Source organism: Carassius auratus, unplaced genomic scaffold (assembly GCF_003368295.1).
Source record: "Carassius auratus strain Wakin unplaced genomic scaffold, ASM336829v1 scaf_tig00214025, whole genome shotgun sequence".
Taxonomy (NCBI): domain Eukaryota; kingdom Metazoa; phylum Chordata; class Actinopteri; order Cypriniformes; family Cyprinidae; genus Carassius; species Carassius auratus.
In genome coordinates this window covers 1,897-21,598 of record NW_020527498.1, presented here as the reverse complement: position 1 = coordinate 21,598, position 19,702 = coordinate 1,897, and the positions used below count along the sequence as shown (strand labels likewise).

The window sequence follows — 19,702 nt, the reverse complement described above, 5'->3', positions numbered from 1 at the left end:
AGTATATCAAAGATAAGAGAAAACATCCTCGCTTCATCATTGCGTATCTGTGTGGAAATTCATCCCACTAAAATGTGGAGATTGCGTTCAGGGTGCTTAATTCAGGGTGCTTTCACACCTGCCTCATTTAGTTCGGTTGAAATGTACCAGAGTTCGTTTCCCCGTTTGGTGTGGTTCGTTTGGGCAGGTGAGAAAGCAGCAGTCGCACTCGGGTGCGGACTAAAAGCGAAACCAAACAAGCGTACCGAGACCTGCTTGAAGAGGTGGTCTCAGTTCGCTTTCAAACTAACTCTGGAGCAGTCCGTTTGTGGTGAGAACGTGATCTGACCTCGAACAGACCCAACTACAAAAAGTACTGGTCATTTTTGGACTAAACCGGCTGCCGTAGTCAGCTGTGTTGTGCATTATGGGATGAGGAAGTGTTTGTTGACAGTGTGCACTTTAGCATGGTAGCTCGTGGACAAACTTGGAGTAGTGAGGAGGTGCGGAGCCTCATAGAAATTTGGTCAGATGAACATGAGCATGTCAGAGTTAAGAAGAATTAATGCACGCCTCCGCTTGAAGTTACGAGCGATTCCTGCTCGCTGTTTGCAGTGCATTAGAACGTTGTTTTCAAGCCACATCCGCGATTCATTATAGAAATGTATTTTTTGCATATTGTGGTGTATACAAACAATGTAATAGATTATTGCCAGGGACAAAACCAGCCCCGTCTCTCTCGTCTCTCCATAGTTGGGGTGTCTCAGTGTTGTTTGCTGGCTTTTCCTATTATGTTGGAATTTTCCCACATGTAAATTCTGACCAATCGAAAAGCAGTTTAGGAAATACGTCATGGCCAATGAGTGATGTAGATGTTGTCATGTGACTGCATTTTGGTTCGTTTCAACTGGTACGGACCAAAGCAATCAGTGTGGTGTGAAAAGGAACCAAAAAAGCTGGAAAATGTTACAATGTATAATTGTTTGCCCTTGGTTCGTACCAAATGAATTGAACTAGAGATGTGAAAGCACCCTCAGTCACACTCAAATGTGTAATACTGTACATCTTCAGAGAATTGATTCTGTTCTGACTGCTATTTATATGATCTTAAGGTTAGAGACTGTCAAACCAGAGCCTCAGATTTCTGCATGAGTATGGTTTATTAATGTTATTTGAATACATAATAAAAATGCAATTATGATAGGTTTGCATTAATTAAAATATTGCCGTTTTATAATTCTCTGTATTTTTATTACGTTTATTATCTGTTTTGTGACAAATCTGTTGCATTAATAATTCTGTTTATAAGCATCCCATGTATATTTTTATGATTGCTTATGCATTAATTATCAGATAAAACAAATCTTTAAATTAGTCATGTTTAAGTTGAATCGTTTTACAGTCCGTTCTTTTTTCATTTAGAAATACGTTTAATGCAAAATGTGTAAAATATTAAAATATGTTGTGAAAATGCTAGTGGATTAAACTGATGACATATATGCAGAGTTGAGAAATATTTATGAAGATCAGTCACAGTAAAATAGAGTAGTTAATGCCACCCCTTCTGGACTAATTCATTTGATCAGCAGCCATCTTATTATAATGTACATTTTTATTTAAAATAAATGATTTTCTGATGTGATTTGAGATTTCAAACTCGGGTTGGTGGCGTCAAAATGATTACATCTCAGATTTCGTCCTGTTATTAAGAGATGTGAGCTGATAGTTAAGTGCCATCTTTTGTAGTGTTGACTAGCCCAAGCTAAATTTGGTAGACTTAGTGTAAATAATAGACACTAACATTTTTTTTGAAAAGTTATTTAATATATCGTGCATGTTTAACTATATCGTGCAGTCTTAGAAAATGATCTAATAATATGGTTAATATATTTTCGTCCGTTGAATGCACCACTTCTGGTGTTCTATGGGTAAATTGTAGCCAGTTTTGTTTGTTAAATCCAGCGCTCGAACAGAAGAAGCGTGACAGCCGTACAGATCTTCACCATTACTCGAAGTGCAATGCAGTGCAAGTGACACGACTAAAGATACAGATGTTAGAGGAAGGATATGAATGGTAAAGAAGACAACTACTGTGGAAACACAGAATTATGTTTTTATTTTTACTGACACACGGTTTAGAACAAATTATGTACAAACTAAAAACGAACAAACAAAAGAAAAACTTCAAACAGAGAATTGTTACAAAGTGAAAAAAACACAAACTAAACAGATGTGAACAGACAACTATTTACATTTTACTGCTCTATAATGAAGCTCTAAAACACGGCGGTTGATGTGTTTTAGGATTATCCTCATCAGCCGCTGGAGATCAGGTCATCCTCGTTGAGTAGATGCTCTCAGAAACACTCGTGAGGAAGAGCCATGTGTCGTGGATCTCAGAGACACCGATTACTTCCACTTCGGTTTCTTGGACCTGCCCCACAGCAATCTGCAAGTTTACAAAAAAATAAAATAATATGAGCACTGGAAGTTTCTAGTGTTAGACTGCAAAAAGTACGTACACTTAAGAGTACATACTTAAGAGTGTGTAGTAAAAGAGCTGCCAAAGTTTGAGACCTACTACTTTGTCGTAATTGCAACTATTAGTTATGCGCACCATGTTATAATTTAAAGTGTGTAATACAGATTAGAGACCAGGTGAGTCAATGTATAGAAACGTTATGTAGATTTTAATTAAAGCATACTCATGAATATGCTGCTGAGTCTTCTGGAGTCTCTAACCTGCTTTGTCTCATCACAGTTAATATCCTCCACATTAAATATTAGTGTTAGAGTGTGCTGTATCTGGACTTCATTTAAATGTCTTGAAACTTTGGTCATTTGGACAATTTGGATACCTTTGTAATACTTCTGTCATCATACTACAGTTTGGGACACACTCATTCTAATTCTGAATAGTATTTCATGTTTCAGTTTGATTATCATGTCAAGTCAACGATTAGATTCAGTTCAATATAATAATGCATCACGATTACATCAAATTTATTTTGTGCATTTTTATTAAATTATATAAGCAGGCTACTTTTCAAAGTAATTACTTCAATTAATTAATGAATTATTGACAAAAGATGGGTGATGACCACATCCTCTCCTTCATACAGGTCCTGCAGTGCTTCATCCCTCCACAGCGATACCTAAAAAACCTTTTCCCCACACTTCAGGTCAAGATCCAGGACGGGAACATGAGTGTTTCATCCTAACCCCACACAGCTAGAAGATTAAAATTCAACTGAGTGGAGCATTTCACCGTCCTGTTCCTGGAATATTTATATTATTAGATTCACCCAATTTAGGTTAATTAATCTTTGATTGGGGAACACATTCATTATTAACTTATTGCTTATTAGCATGGATATTACAACTTCTTGTCCAAGCTCTTGTTCTCTCCAGACTGGACTATTGTAATGCTCTCCTGGCTCTTCCTGCATGTACTGTCAAGCCTCTGCAAATGATCCAGAATGCAGCAGCGAGGGTTGTCTTCAATGAGCCAAAAAAAGCTCACGTTACTCCTCTCCTCATCAGGTTTCACTGGCTACCAGTAGCCGCTCGCATCAAATTCAAGGTACTGATGCTTGCCTACAAGACAACCACTGGCACGGCACCAACTTATCTAAACTCACTGGTTAAATCCTATATGCCCTCAAGAAGTTTGCGCTCTGCAAGTGAACAACGCCTTGTGGTGCCATCCCAAAGAAATTCAAAATCACTCTCACGGACCTTTTCCTGGACTGTGCCCAGCTGGTGGAATGACCTCCCAATCTCAATTCGTACAGCCGAGTCTTTACTCATTTTCAAGAAACATCTAAAGACTCATCTTTTTCGCCTGCACTTAACCTACTAACACCAGTACTTTTCCTTTTCTTGTCTTTATCATTAAAAAAAAAAAAAAAAAAAATGTATATACACCTGGCTATGCGTTCTATACTAGACTAACTGAGACTTGTCATGGCACTTGTATTCTGTTGTTGTTCTTTTGTTGACCTGACTGCTTCTATTGTTCTCATTTGTAAGTCGCTTTGGATAAAAGCGTCTGCTAAATGATTAAATGTAAATGTAAATATTACTAGCATATTGGCTGTTTATTGGTTCTTGCACATATTAATGCTTTATTCTGGATCTAACCATATTTTGGTAATAAGCTGTTTTTTGAGGGAAAACTCCAAGTTAATATTGAATGTGTTTAATGGATAGATAGAAAAACTGTGCTGTTAATCATGCAGTGCTACTTTATACATTAATTTAAAATGATCCTCAATTCTGGATCTTTATAAATGGTGTTGGTGAAGATTGTCAGATTTAGCTTCTGCATCATTAACTTTACTGTGTTAAATGGAAAATATGTAAGGTGTCTTTATATTTTAGTTTTTCAGAATTACTTTAGCACTTATTTTCTGAACTTTGTTATTTTTTAATAAAAAATTAAGTTTATTTGTATAGTGCTTTTTACAATACAAATCATTGTTTTTATGTTTGATTTCTTTGTTTTTTTTAGTTTTTTATGTTTGATTTCTTAAAGTCAGTTCACTCTCTATTTGGAGCTGGAAAAGGATGATAGAGAGGTAACACTGTTAAACTGGTAGTTACTAAAGGGGAAAACTCTTAAAAGAATGAATTAAACACTGCAAACATGTTTAGATCAAAAGAAAATAGACCACAGATTCCCTCACTTCTTGGATTTGTCCTCGGAGTCTGAGCAGGACATCCATTATCTCTCTTGAAGATAAGTGGTCCTCTTCACCAGTCGTGTTGGGTGAAGTTGGACACGGGGCCTTTTACAGCGTCCTGCGCCACGGTCTTGAATTTCATCGTCCAGGACCAACAAATAAATACATCTGCCCATATGCATTGGACAGGGTGTAATTTTGCAATATGTAACTCACCCCATCCTCAAATTCAGGGCTGAGCCCATCTTTTTTATTCAAGTACACTGTTGTTCCATCAGTAAGTGCACAAACCATCTCCGTTTTAACCTTATCTACCTCTGTTTCTTTCCCTTTCGTACAGTAGGTCAGTGCGCGGCGGTTAAGACGGGTGTCCACGCACTTGCACCTAAAAATGCCAGGAGAGAAGTTGGAGCTGCCATTCTGTGGAAAAGAAAACACAGAGAAAGGTCCTTGTGAAAACTAAATAAACAAAAACAGTTAGATTTTTTATTGTTTGGAAAGAAGTCCCTTCTGCTTTTCAAGGCTGAATTTATATAAAAAAAATATATATATATATGATTACAGGTTTAAGGAATTTAAGCACTTCTTAAAATCCTTGGTAATATTTGTTATAGATTGTTGTAATCGTGTATTATAATAATAAAAGCGTTCTAAGATGTTGTGATCAATAGCACAAAAGATCAGATTGTGAGGTTGTTAAGTAGTTTTGAGATGTAGAAATGAAGTATCACATGTACAGTAACAGTGGTTACACCCACAAATCTTATCTCACAAAAAATGATTCATTCTGTAATTTTTGTAGTTAGCAAATAATTGAGTAGTTAATGGTAGTATTGTGGAAAATGTGATCAAGTTTTTTAAGTTCGATAAATGAGACTTTTTTTTTTTTTTTAAATGAGAATTGTTGCCAAAAAGTAGTTTTAATATAATATACATTTTTAGATATGTACAGAGGTTAAAAGCAATAAATGGACATGAAAGGTGTTTTTTAAAAAGTGGAAAGTATTACCAAATAAATGGACATGACAGGAACAATGATAGGAGTCCAGGTTAAGAGGAGAAGCTTAAGGTGGTGTTGTGACCAACGATTCGGAGGTTGTTATGTTCCACAAGAATCTTCATGGGTAATTCGTCAATGAAACTGGTGACGTTCCCAGCGTAGAACTCTGCAGAAACTGTAGACTTCGTCGTCAGTGTCGAGAAGAGTGTAGGTGTCTTCTGTTTTGTACGCGGCGTCTGCTTAATCTGTAAAAGAAAATAAGAAAAAAAGTCAATGTTATTACACCAAACATCTTGGTATGTGTAATGTTGTTTGTTGTTAGTAAGTGTGTGATTTTATTAAAGATTTGTATGATAGGAGTGTATAATTTTTTCTTGTGTGTTAGATAGATAGACAGATTTACAGTGTGTCTTTCACTTTTTATAATGATTACCTTTGACAGTTGTGTACTGAGAGGAATGAAAACTCCCTCTTCCTCGAGGCACCTTTGTCACTATAAATGTTGGTGATCTCTACGTCATCTCTAATGTGTAAGACACAGAGAGCTTCATCTTTCCACAAGAAGATATCAAGAGGATCAGGATCACACAGCAGCTGTAGATTTAAAATGGGAATTGATGAGCATCATCCTCACTTTTTGTAGCTGTGAAAATACAGAGGAGGTGACAAAAATGTTAAAGGTAAGTACCATAATAAGTTTATTCTGAGCAGGTATAAGTACATGACATGTATAACGTTTAAAATGTCTAGGTACGTGACATGTATTTTGCAGAAGTAGCAAATGTTGAATAACAGAGAAATAGATTGATAAAGGTACTCAGTTTTTCACTTGGCCTTGAAGAGTTATATATCCATGCGCTGAGTGTATGTTGTCTTCGTTGACATTGTTGTAGAGGATGGACAGAGTGCGTCTTGTGCAGCTTTTACTGCATCCTCTGTGACCACAAGTGGAGCTGTGCGAAATTTCTGTGTTGCTGGCCCGACTAAATGGGCTAAACCATATCTGAGACAGTCACATTCTTTAAGATGTAGCTAGCTCCTTCCTCAAGTTCGGGGTCTGGGCCAGATCTTTGTGTAGGTAGGTGTTGGCATTATCAGTGAGGGCACAGACTGATGTTGTCCTGTATGTTTCAGGTTCAATTGTAGACTTTGTGTGTATATGAATGTTTCTACTTTATTTACCAAACGGGTCTGAATGGGTTTGCATGTACCGTATTTTCCGGACTATAAGTCGCACTTTTTTTCATAGTTTGGCTGGTCCTGCGACTTATAGGCAGGTGCGACTTATTTATCAAAATTAATTTGACATGAACCAAGAGAAATTAACTAAGAGAAATGAACCAAGAAAAAACTTTACCGTCTACAGCCGCGAGAGGGCGCTCTTATGCTGCTCAGTGCTCCTGTAGTCTACACTCTAGACATAGAGCGCCCTCTCGTGGCTGTAGATGGTAATGTTTTCTCTTGGTTCTAAATAAATGCGCCTTATAGTCCAGTGCGTCTTATATATGTTTTTTTCCTCATCATGACGTATTTTTGGGCTGATGCGACTTATACCTAGGTGCGACATATAGTCCGAAAAATACGGTAATTCTTGTTGGACGAGTATAGAGTAGCCATTCTGAGGGCAAAAAAGAAGAATAAAATTGCAAAAGATCTGGTGCAATATAAATTATGCTAATTTTATTAGTGGGCGTACATGCAATATAAATATGAATATTACTAAAGATCTGTAATAATATGTAAATTTAGACTACGTTTAACGCGGGAGAAGAGAAAATAACATCAAACAATGGGACTTTTAGTTTGACATGGCTGATCAACAGTTTTGAGTTGAGGGAGGAAAACAAGCTCTGTAATATCAAGTGTTGTGTTAAAAGTAGCTGTAATATAAAATTATTGAACTTTGTAAACTGAGAATATGAGAAAGAGAATGGTATAGAAAACATAATGCAGTAATGTGTGTGTGTAAAGCACAGATAAGTGTTTGTGGAGCGGGAACAATATCGGCGATGCTGTTACAGTCAAATGTAGACTATATGGTAAGCAAATGTGTGTTTTTAAGGTTATAGCTGTTTAAATGTATAGGTTTACGAATTACATTGGCTTATACTGTGAAACACTGAAAGTATATTCAATAGAAAAAAAAAAAATAATAATAACAATAAGACCTTTCTCGTATATGCCGTGAATTACGCTGTAAAGAAAATGGCACACAACTATTTCACACAACTGAAAACTTACATTTAATCAACATAACTAATTTTTCTGTGGTCATGAATTACTTCTGAATGAAGTGGAAGCTGCACAGAAGATCTTCTAGACTCTTATCAGTCAGTTCAGGAAGTGCTGTGTATTCACTGAAGTCCTCAGCGAGCAACAAGAGCTCAACATTAGCTTCAACAAGCAAATCACCACCATGTTCTCCACCACTGGTCCTTGCTCCAGAACCTTGGAAAGAGCAAAAAAGTACAAAAAACAACAACTCTGATTTAGTGATAATTTATCTCTAATGATTTTCATTATAAGAACAGTTATGTTTACACATAATCTATGAAGGGCAATGCTGTGACTGAAGGTTGGTGCACAATGCAGCCTTGTGTGTGTTATTGATTTCATGAAATAGTTACCACACGATAATTTAGGAGAAACAGAATGTTTATATGCAACAAAACAAACACAACTGAAAAATCTTGCTAAAGTTTGATTATGCTTCAGTTGCTCTGCTCTAATGTGTGTGTTACATACCTCTACAGTTGTGTGGATGGGTGAGTTTAACTTAGTAGCCTTGGCGTTTGCTCGGAGGTGACATATGTGAACTTTATCATTGACGAGGCCTGGTCCCGCCATAAGGACACCTCAAGGATTCTGGAGCCTCTTCTGATCCCCACGTCCAAGATGTGTCCCTCACAGTCGTCATCCTTGGAACCTGCATCTATAAAGTTATGGTGAATTCAATTCAAGTTTTTGTATAGCGCTTTTTACAATACAAATTGTTACAAAGTTAACAGAAAATTATGTTTCTACAGTATTTAGTAGTAGCTAGTAGTTTGTGCACGTTTGACAAGGTTTGTAGAAAAAATAATAATAATAAAAATAATAATAATACAAGATGTAGTCAGATAGATGATGAACTATCAATATTAATAATTAAGTTATTATATGATTCAGTCACACATTTAGCAATAATTGTTAGTTCTGTTTGTTGATTCAGTGTTAGCATCATCTCTTCTCAGGTGTTCTGGATCCAGACTGGAGCTTGTGTAAATCCCGTGGCAAAATATAGAAACAAAATAGAGACATCATTAAATTAAAATATCAGTAGTTAAATATTAATAATGTTCAGGACAGTGTTTGATAATTCAGTTTAAGTCACTCACATGTTCCACAGTTCCTTGCAGAGTTAAGTGGCCTCCTCTTGAAGATGGAGACAGATGGAGGAATCAGGGTGTCTTTGACCATCTTCTCTGCATCAAAGGTCAGTTTGAGGGGGGTTTTGTCGGTCATCGTGTTCAGACCCATGAACAGAAGTTCCTGCCCAAACCTTGAGGACAAGGTGTAGTTTTTTATATAGTATGTCACGTCCTCTTCGAAGGCTGCCCAGTCTGAAGTGCACTGTCCACTGGTCTTCAGGTGTAGAAGGTAAGTGATTACTTGAGTGCTCAACCTAATTTCTCATCTACTTGAATAAAATGTAGGGGTTTTGTGTTTTTGTGGTTAAGCACACACTTGACCCTGATGGGACTATACGGAGAGGATGCCATTCTGATGAGGAAAACATGAAAAAAGCTTTTTTCTTTTACTGAAGAAGATTAGGATTATAGTGAATAAGAAAAGTAAATATATGTATGATTAAAGGGAGAGTTCGCTCCACAATTTAAAGCTGCAGTCTGTAAGCTTTGCCTCTTTGTCGCCATCTGTTTGAAAACCTGCAGTTGCATCTTTTTACAGAGTTATCTTCCTTGCTAGGGTTGTGAAGCGGTGTGTGGATGAATCTAAAGGCAGTCAGTCACTGCACCGGTCTGGATGTTTACTGTACTTCACAATCACAGATTTTATTGATTTCATATCAAGATATTAACTTTTAACCCAAAAAGCTAGTTATGCTCCCTTCAAACTTGTTATCTTTAAAATACAAATCTTATGTAATCCCAGGCTATCTGTAATCAGAAGCACATTTAAAACATCTGTTTCATAAACACACAATACTTTCTGGATTACTACCCTCCATCAAAATGATGAATGTAATTATTCCAGCTGCTGTGAGAAAAGTCTTTTAATGATCCTCCACCTGCAGGATCCTCACATGTCATCGTCTAGTAGCCAGATCAACTTCTTCATGTTTACAGACGTGACGTAATGATGAAGCAGCATGCTAAAATTTACCACAAAAACCTACCTGTACAACTCAAATGACAAAACATGATTAGAAACTAACTGGGCTAAAGTAAGGTGATAGTTTTGAACATTGGCTGGTTATGTACTTGCTCAAATATTGATTTCAGATCATTTATAAATCATTTTAAGTTCTTTAATTATATTTTTATTTCAGATATAATTTTTTTGTGTTCTGCATAATGACAAGAAGGGAAAAAAACGTATACGGTTGATTTTTCCCTTAAGAAGATGGTTAATTAAGATGATGAATTTGTTTTACGTTTGATAATGATGCTAAATTTATGAAACAAAAAGAACAAAGTACATGTAATTTTAATGTAATGCTGCCACAATTTGCAGTACTGCGGTGTATAATTATTTCATAGGGCTGTGAATCTTTGGCAAGGCAGCGATTCGATACGATTACGATTCATAGGTTTTCGATTCGATTCAAGAACGATTCGATTCTGCGTTCTTTAAGTGCATTCAGAGGATTATTTAAATGCTTCTACTAAATTCTTTAAATGCTTAGTCAGGGGCAAATTACAGTAGCAGTTATGGTTAGAAAAGAGGTAAAAAAAAACAAAAAAACTTTTGTCCATTGTTAAATGCTAGTTTAATGATGCGACATGGCATACGTAAAATGTATGTAAGCCAAGTTTTTAAAAAGAGCTTAAAGAGTATTATGTATAAACTAACATTTTGCCACACCAGGGGCGTAGCCATAATTTCAGAAGTGACAGAAATGTCAAATACAATCATTTTATGTATGTAGCCTGTATAATAATAATAATAATTATTATTATTATTATTTTTACAATGAATTATCTTATTTTTAATTACTTGTAATTAGATGTAATAAATAAAATACACTGCTGGACAATAATCAATCATTTGTAATCAATATTTTTTTCCTAATGGCAATTTTATGATTGTTTTATATACTAGGCTACATTTACTTAGCAATTATTTAAATTTTCTGCACAGAATAAGGTAGAAAATATACTTTATAGTTTCTGTACTGTAATAAATGTCAATTAGCACTGCATCATTCATAAATTGTTTGTGGGTTTTTTTGTTTTTGTTTCATCAGTTCATTCTGCTTTTATTCAGTTTAGCTGCAGATATAGCCTGGCACGTCTATGAGAGCGAGATCGCTTCTCTTTCAGTGTGAAAACGTCTTCATCTCTATTTAACTTTTCCTCTCCATCAGCGAATGATTCTGAGAGGAAACTCACTAGATGTCTGTTTGCTAATGAAACAAACGCTACTTTCATGCATCTGATTATCAGATAAATCTTGCGCTCTTATTTCAAGGTCGTTGTTAATGCTGTGGTTAATTTTAGAAGTTTCCTTCGTACATTCGGTTCATCCGCATTGTTTAAAAACATTTATCATTTAATGGACGTGCGTATGATTTAGACACTTACATTTCTGCTCCGTCCATGCAATAAATACAGCTGTCGACGGCTCCGGTAACTCCGTCGGTAAGATGCAGAGAGCCATTGATAAACTACAGAAAAGTAAAACTACTTCACGTTAGCATTACTGGCCACGAGTCCTATAGATCACACGTCAGCTGCGTCAGAAACGAACAGAGCGCGAACGCAATCCTGTTACAGTCTCAGGCGGTAAACAGTGGAGCGCGTGAAGGACAGATAAGAGGCACGATTCACGAATGCTCTTCAAGGTCTCCATTAATTTGTGCGTGTAGTAATTTAATGTGTATACATTTTGAAAGCATTGGAATCGCTATAGAAATCGCGATTCATTCGATTCTTAGCATTTTGAATCGATTTGCTGTCCAAGATCGGCGATTCACGATTCAAAAATCATGTTTCAAGATCGATGCATATGAATCGACAGGGTTTGTAATCGATGCATCGAGAAAACGAGTGAATCGTTACACCCCTATTATTTCAATAAAGACACCTACCTCAGTCTACAGTTGTTGTAACTGTGCTTGTCTGAAAATCTGTTGAAAACAGAGGTATATATATTAGTAAAGTCATACTGAAAATATGTATTTTATAGTAGCCATGCAATTTAAAAATTTACATAAATGTATCGGATATGTTTTTTTTTAAGGCAGGACATTGACTGATCTACTCATTTTTATTTGTCCCCCTCTGTCACTTAGGACTTGTGCAATGATAAATTAGTTTGTCATTGGTGGAGGGCAGTTGTAAGGTGAGCAAACATCTTGAGGGTAAGCAAAAATACAGAAAAAATACTCAAGATACTCGTATTTATCTAATGTACTGTTTTATGATAAACAGAAAAGTTCCTGTTAGAAAAACTGACCAAATCCTGTCAGAACATGTTTTATTATGCTGTAGTTATTTACACCAAGTATATTCTGACAGGACTTGCTTTGAGAGGATTGTTTTCTGTCCTTTACTTAAGGGATTTTTTTAATAAATTAATTAATTTATGTGAACTCAAATCAAGTTAAATTAATTTTTAAAAGGTCATGACAAATTATTGTACATTAAGTTACAATAATTTGAAGGGGAAAAAATCCTAAAAAATGCATTTTCATGTCAGAAACCCTCTTCTCATGCCAAATCATGTCAGAATATGTTTTATTATACTGTAATTTCTTCCTAACACTGTATAAATCATTAATATATATGGATTTGAGTTCAAAATTACCTCAGAAAATAATTTTCCTGTCAGAAAAACTTGTTTTAGACCAAATCCTGTCTCTGTTGTCAGCCTGTCCTGTCAATCTCATATAGACCCCTATTACTTTTGATTTATTAGAAGTAGTTTTGTATTGAAGTCATAACTTTTAAATATAGTTTGTAGAAAAGTAAAAGGTACTTACCTCAGAAAACAGGTGTAGGCTGCTTGTTGTTGAGTGGTCAGTGTGTGAGTGGAGGGAGTCAGTGTGTCAGTGGGCTTGAGTTCGGCAGCCGACCAATCAGATGACGTCACTGAGGCACATAGTTACAAGACAGTAAACTTTGGCCAATTGTCTTCTTTTTTCTTTTCTTTCTCTCTCTCTCTCTCTCTCTCTCTATGAGTGTGTGTGTGTGGATGGGGTCAGGGCTCTTAAACTTGGCAGCAGTCCAATCAGAAGATGTTGCCAAGGCACATGAGAAGACCGTAAACTTTGCCCATTAACTTTTTTTCCCTAAAGAAGGTTGTGTGTGTGTGTGTGTGTGAAAACAATTTTCATTGTATTTGCTTTTTGAGGGCTTATAAATGAGCCAAAACTTTTTTTTATTTAAATATGGTGTTTTGCACATGTTGGGTAGGTTTAGGGGAGGGATGTTCAAACTCGGCCCTTAAGCAGTCCTTCCAGAAAAACGCGATTATGCGATCGTGTGATTTAATGCATAATCAGCCAAGGGCCGCATATTTATGCGGGGGTCGCATTTTTCAAATACGCCGCACTTTCGCCGCATAAAATCCCGATTTCAGGAGTCAAAATATGCGGAGGTAGCATGATTTCATAATAATAATAATTTTCGTTCGAATGAAAGGCCAGTGTTAAAGGCCACGCAGTTAGCTTTCATTTTCACAGTGGACTGTTGTAGTTTCATTCAGAAGTTGACGCACCTCTACAGTTGTAAGATTGTACTTTTTTGTTACAGAATAGTACCAAAACCTTACAGTTGTAAGTATATTAGTAGTATGAAAAATAATTTACGTTGCAAAAAGAGATTGCACTTTGCAATTCCTGTAAAACAGCATTTGTATATTTGTGTGTATATTTTATTTGTATTCATTTTTACAGAAGTAGTTCAATATTCCTTTTGTAAAGCTAGAGAACTTGTTTGACTCAATGTTTTGTAAGTTTGAGCCATGTGTTAATTAAGGTCTGAAATAAAACAGAATGAGAACTTAAATATTCTGTGATTTAGTATGCTTGCTTATCATAGGAAGTCATAAGAAATGACTCATTACAGTAAGGTAGTAGCCTAGTGAGAACAGGGTGTTGGGGGGGGGGGGGGTGTCACCTTTTTTTCTCTTTTTCATCAAACCGCAGTTTTTTGCAAGTTCCCAGCAATTTCATTGCCTAAGATTGCAAAAATATCCTGCATATTACATCGCATTTTTTTAAAAAAACCTGCTGCAAAATCAAGGATTTTTGCCCGCAACAATCACAAAAAAAAACTGCGTTTTTCTGGAGGGACTGCTTAAGGTCCTGCATAATTTAACTACATCTTGCCTAGTAAGCCCTTGATTAGCTGGTTCAGGTTTGCTTAGGGTTGGAGCTAAACTGTACAGGACGTACGGTCAGCAGGATCGAATTTAGATACCCCTGGATAGGAGGGAGAAAATATTAACCTGATTTAAATGTCACTGGATGTCTATGAAATGTATAGCAAAAAGATGTCTGTGGACATTTTATATTGGCATTTTGAGTACCAAACGGACAGAACATAAAAACCTGTATGAGAATTATTACTGTTACCATACTGTTAACTCATCATGAATCTAACAAAGCTAATTTGTCTTATGTTTGGTTTTCTATTGGACACCTACCGAAATGAATTACTAAAAAAAAATTAAATATATATATATATATATATATATATATATATATATATATATATATATTATATATATATATATTATATATTTAGTTTTTAAATAACATTTTTAATTAATTTTTATAATTCACTTTTATTAATGAATTGTATTTATTGTAATGAATTTATTAATATATTATTTATTTACTTATTCTGAATGTTAATTATGTTTATTATGTATTCAAATATATTGAAAATTAACTGTTTTTAATGAATTGTATTTATGTTCTTAAATGAACTTATTTTACTGAATTTATTTTTTATAATAATTGAGGTATTGAAATTTGCTTAATTTCTCTGAATAAAACCTAACCCTAACTATAATTATTATATACTTCAGAGCAGAGCCTGCATGGGCCTAATCTAGGGTATACAGTGGTTTTTTTTACTTTCTTTTTTTTTCATTACATCTGAAAATGACTTCGTGCATCACTTTCACTTCATGCGCTCTGACGCAGATCCCCCTCTCTGATTGCTCAGCTGTGGACGATTTAAAAATGTTTGATATAAAGGTTGCTGTCCCATTATATACAGGAGTTGTTCATGTAAAATAATCTAATTATATTGTTAACACAAGTTCATTTAGGCTATTTAGAATCAGAATCAGAATGAGCTTTATTGCCAGGTATGTTTACACATACGAGGAATTTGTTTTCGTGACAGAAGCTCCGCAGTACAACAGAATGACAGCGACAGAACATAAAACACATAATAAAAGAATAAAAAATACAAATAAGTAGATAGTGAATGACAATATACAAATGACAATTGTAGGCAGGTATATTACAAAATGCAGTTATGTATGTACATGTAAATTATGAGCAAAATTTAAGTGTATACTAAGTATGTGTGTTAGATAAATAAAGTGTATGTGTATATAAATATAAAGTGTAGTGTGTTCGCCGTTATTATCAGCTGTTCATAAGATGGATTGCCTGAGGGAAGAAACTGTTCCTGTGTCTGGTCGTTCTAGTGCTCAGTGCTCTGTAGCGTCGACCAGATGGCAACAGTTCAAAGAGGGAGTGTGCTGGATGTGAGGGGTCCAGAGTGATTTTGACAGCCCTTTTTCTCGCTCTGGATAAGTACAGTTCTTGAATAGAAGGGAGGGTTGTACCGATGATTCGCTCAGCAGTCCGGACTACTCTCTGTAGTCTTCTGAGGTCAGATTTAGAAGCTGAGCTGAACCAGACAGTTACTGAAGTGCAGAGGATGGATTCAATGATGGTGGAGTAGAACTGTTTCAGCAGCTCCTGTGGCAGGTTAAACTTCCTCAGCTGGTGGAGAAAGTACAACCTCTGCTGGGCCTTTTTCACAATGGAGTCAATGTGAATGTCCCACTTCAGGTCCTGAGAGATAGTGTGCCCAGGAACCTGAATGATTCCACTGCAGTCACAGGGCTGTTCATGATGGTGAGTGGGGGGAGTGCAGGGGGGTTTCTCCTGAAGTCCACGATCATCTCCACTGTTTTGAGCGTGTTAAGCTCCAGGTTGTTGAGAGTGCACCAGACAGCTTTTACCTCCTGTCTGTAAGCAGACTCGTCACTGTCCTGAATGAGGCTGATAAGTGTGGTGTCGTCTGCAAACTTCAGGAGCTTGACAGAGAGGTCCTTAGATGTGCAATCATTAGTGTACAGGGAGAAGAGCAGTGGGGAGAGAACCAGCCCTGGGGAGCTCCGGTGCTGATTGTACGGGTGCTGGATGTGTATTTTCCCAACCTCACTAGCTGCTGCCTGTCTGTTAGGAAGCTATTGATCCACTGACAGACGGAGGTGGGCACGGAGAGCTGATTTAGTTTGGGCAGGAGGAGGTTTGGGATGATCGTGTTGAAGGCCGAGCTGAAGTCCACAAACAGGATCCTCACATAAGTCCCTGCTCTGTCTAGGTGTTGCAGAACATAATGCTGTCCGATGTTTACTGCATCGTCCACAGACCTGTTTGCTCTGTAGGCAAACTGAAGAGGATCCAGCAAGGGCCCAGTGATGTCCTTCAGGTGGGCCAGCACCAGTTTTTCAAATGACTTCATGACTACAGACGTTAGAGCCACAGGCCTGTAGTCATTTAGTCCTGTAATTTTTGGTTTTCTTTATGGATGGGGATGATGGTGGAGCATTTGAAGCATGAAGGGACTTCGCACAGCTCCAGCGATCTGTTGAAGATCTGTGTGAAGATGGGGGCCAGCTGGTCAGCACAGGATTTCAGACAGGCTGGTGTAACACAATCTGGGCCTGGTGCTTTTTTCCTTTTCTGCTTCCGGAAGACCTGGCGCACCGCATCCTCAGCTGATTTGAATTGCAGGTGTGGGGGAGAGGGGGGATGCAGGAGGTGTGAATGGTGAGAGTGCTTGTTTGGAGAGGTGTTCAGGATGGGTTGCAGGAGCTGTTATTGGTGTGAATGGTTTTGTGGAGAGGTGTTCAGGGTGGGTTGCAGGAGATGTTAGTGGTGTGAACGGTTGTTTGGAGAGGCATTCGGGGCTGGTTGCAGGAGTTGTGAAGGGTGTGAATGTTTTTGTGGGGAGGCGTTCAGGGCAGGTGATGGGTGTTCTTTCAAACCTGCAGTAAAACTCGTTCAGATCGTCTGCCAGTCGTTGATTCTCTACGGTTGCTGGGGGGTGGTGTCTTGTAATTGGTGATCTTCTTTAGACTTTTCCACACTGATGCGGAGTCGTTGGAAGTGAACTGAGTACTGATTTTTTCAGAATAATTCCTCTTTGCCACTTTGATCTCCTTTTCCAATGTGTATTTAGCCTGTTTATACAAGACATTGTCCCCTTCACGTAAGCATCTTCTTTGGCCTGACGGAGCTGTCTGAGTTTAGCAGTGAACCACGGTTTGTCATTATTGTAATTTAGTTGAGTCTTAATAGGAATACACACATCCTCACAGAAACTATATAGGATGTTACGGTCTCTGTGAGTTCATCCAGATCGGTGGTAGCAGCTTCAAAAACACTCCAATCAGTGAGGTCAAAACAAGATTGTAAATCCTGCTCTGCTTCATTAGTCCATCTTTTTACAGTCTTTGATACAGGTTTTAGCTGATTTTAGTTTTCTGCCTGTAGGACGGTATAAGATGAACCAGAAGGTGATCAGAACGTCCCAAAGCTGCTCGTGGAACAGAGTGAAATGCATCCTTTATTGTGGTGTAACAGTGATCCAATATATTACTGTCTCTTGTGGGACATGTAACATGCTGTCTGTGTTTTGGCAGTTCACGGGAGAGATTGGCTTTGTTAAAGTCCCCAAGAATGATTAAGCAGAGTCTGGGTGTTGTTCTTCTATGTCTGTGATCTGATCAGCAAGTTTCTGTAAAGCTGAGCTCACATGCGCTTGAGGATGGATGTAAACACTGACCAGAATGAAGGAGTGAAACTCCCTCGGCGAATAGAACGGCTTGCAGTTAATGAGAGTGTTTCGAGATTTGAGCAGCATGTCTTCTTTAACACCGTTACATCTGTACACCACCGTTCATTGATGTAAAAGCATGTCCCGCCGCCACACGATTTCCCCGTTGATTCTGATTCGCGATCTGCTCTAAACAGCTGAAAGCCCGGCAGATGGAGCGCGCTGTCCGGTATGGCGTCATTCAGCCAGGTTTCCGTGAACACAAAGCAGCAAAGTGTGAGAAATCCTTATTTGTCCGAGAGAGCAGAAGGAGTTCGTCCGTTTTGTTGGGTTAGAGAGCGGAGATTTGCCAGATGGATGCTAGGCAACAGCGTTCGAAATCCGCGCTTCCTGAGTCTGACGAGCGCTCCCGCTCGCTTCCCCCGTCTGCGCGTCCTGAAGCGCTTGATCAGCGCTTCACCTATTTATGTAGGCTACAATTATTCAAATAATTAAATAATAATAAAATGTCATAAAAAAAAATACCATCGGCCTGAGTAAATTTGACCATTATAAGAATTGGTGACTTTAAAGGTTAGTGATTTAGGAGGTGAAAATAGGTTTAAAGGCTTAAAGTTGTGAACTAAAATATCATTTCAACCATACAGCATGTGAATAAAAATAATGCATACTTTTCATAACATTTCATTATTCTTAATATTTCATTATTCATAAAATGCATAACGTTTCTGGTGTTTGGATGTGTACTTCAATATAATGAGCTCCAAGTTTAAGAATAGTCCTAGATTCTTTCTTGGTTCTTTCTCTCTCTCTAATTAACAGCATTAGCTCAATGAAATACGTCTTCCTTCAGGTAGAATGAATGTTTTCCTGCCTTGCTAAATGTTGGTTTCAATGATCAAAAAGTTGTATTCGCCTCAATCTGATTCAGTAAAGTCAAACCGCAGACAGTGAAGCTGCGTCACTGAGCATGAGTCCCGCGCGCTGTGAGGTGGGAACAGAGGATTCTGCTTGGTCTAACAGCCTTCCGCAAACATCCACGATCATAAATAGCAATGATTTTCATAAAATAATGATTAATTATTAATTGATAATTTGTTATTATCATTATGGTCTTGTGAAAATAATAATATGGGCTGCGAGAAAATAATGAATACAAAGAGTAGTGCTGCTGAGTGCAGGCATGTTTCGACTCAGTAACATGAAAACACATCGTTCCTCAGAGCCAAAAAAAAACAGACTGAATTCTGTTCAGCTGGAGGGGGTTGGGTTTTTTGCGGGTAGTTATGTATGGCTTGTGGGGGTCGAGATAAAGGTGTGAATCTCTTGCTCTTTCATATGGACAGTGTCTAATGAGGCTTTCAAAACTTGCTGAACAGGTTTATATTGAGAATGAGGAGTTGTAATCATAGCACAGAGCCCCTCCCCTCGATATCACAGTCTCCGCCATGTTGGCAGGACACCGGCGGCGAAACAGGATTGTTAAATGTGTTGTTAACTTGGTAGTAGAGGAGTTTTTTTGCAATTCCGCATTGTTTTACCATACCTGGAAGTTACTGCTGCGTTAGAAACAGCTCCAGTACCTTACACGATACATATGGAACACATAGGAACAATGGAATACAGTTTTTTTAATGTTACACCAAGCGCAAAACAGTGGTATTTGAGAAGCTCTTAGGCATCCAAAATATCTACCCATACGAGCTCCTTGCAGCGGAATGGCACAGAGACCTAGACCATTTTACTTCCACGCACATATTATGGACATTGTGAATCATGGT

The 19,702-nt window shown here is 37.4% G+C and overlaps 2 long non-coding RNA genes across 2 annotated transcripts; both read right to left on the bottom strand.

Moving 5' to 3' along the window:
* Nucleotides 1–1,763: 1,763 nt before the first annotated feature.
* On the bottom strand, nt 1,764–8,682 carry LOC113090847 (uncharacterized). Its single transcript, XR_003287272.1, has 6 exons — nt 8,410–8,682; nt 7,947–8,112; nt 6,098–6,258; nt 5,674–5,909; nt 4,668–5,084; nt 1,764–2,428 (listed from the first exon to the last, which is right to left on the bottom strand). It is a non-coding gene; the product is annotated as an uncharacterized LOC113090847 (long non-coding RNA).
* A 441-nt stretch (nt 8,683–9,123) lies between these two features.
* Nucleotides 9,124–12,908, bottom strand: LOC113090848 (uncharacterized). Its single transcript, XR_003287273.1, has 3 exons — nt 12,869–12,908; nt 11,975–12,013; nt 9,124–9,205 (listed from the first exon to the last, which is right to left on the bottom strand). It is a non-coding gene; the product is annotated as an uncharacterized LOC113090848 (long non-coding RNA).
* Between the last annotated feature and the right edge of the window lie 6,794 nt (nt 12,909–19,702).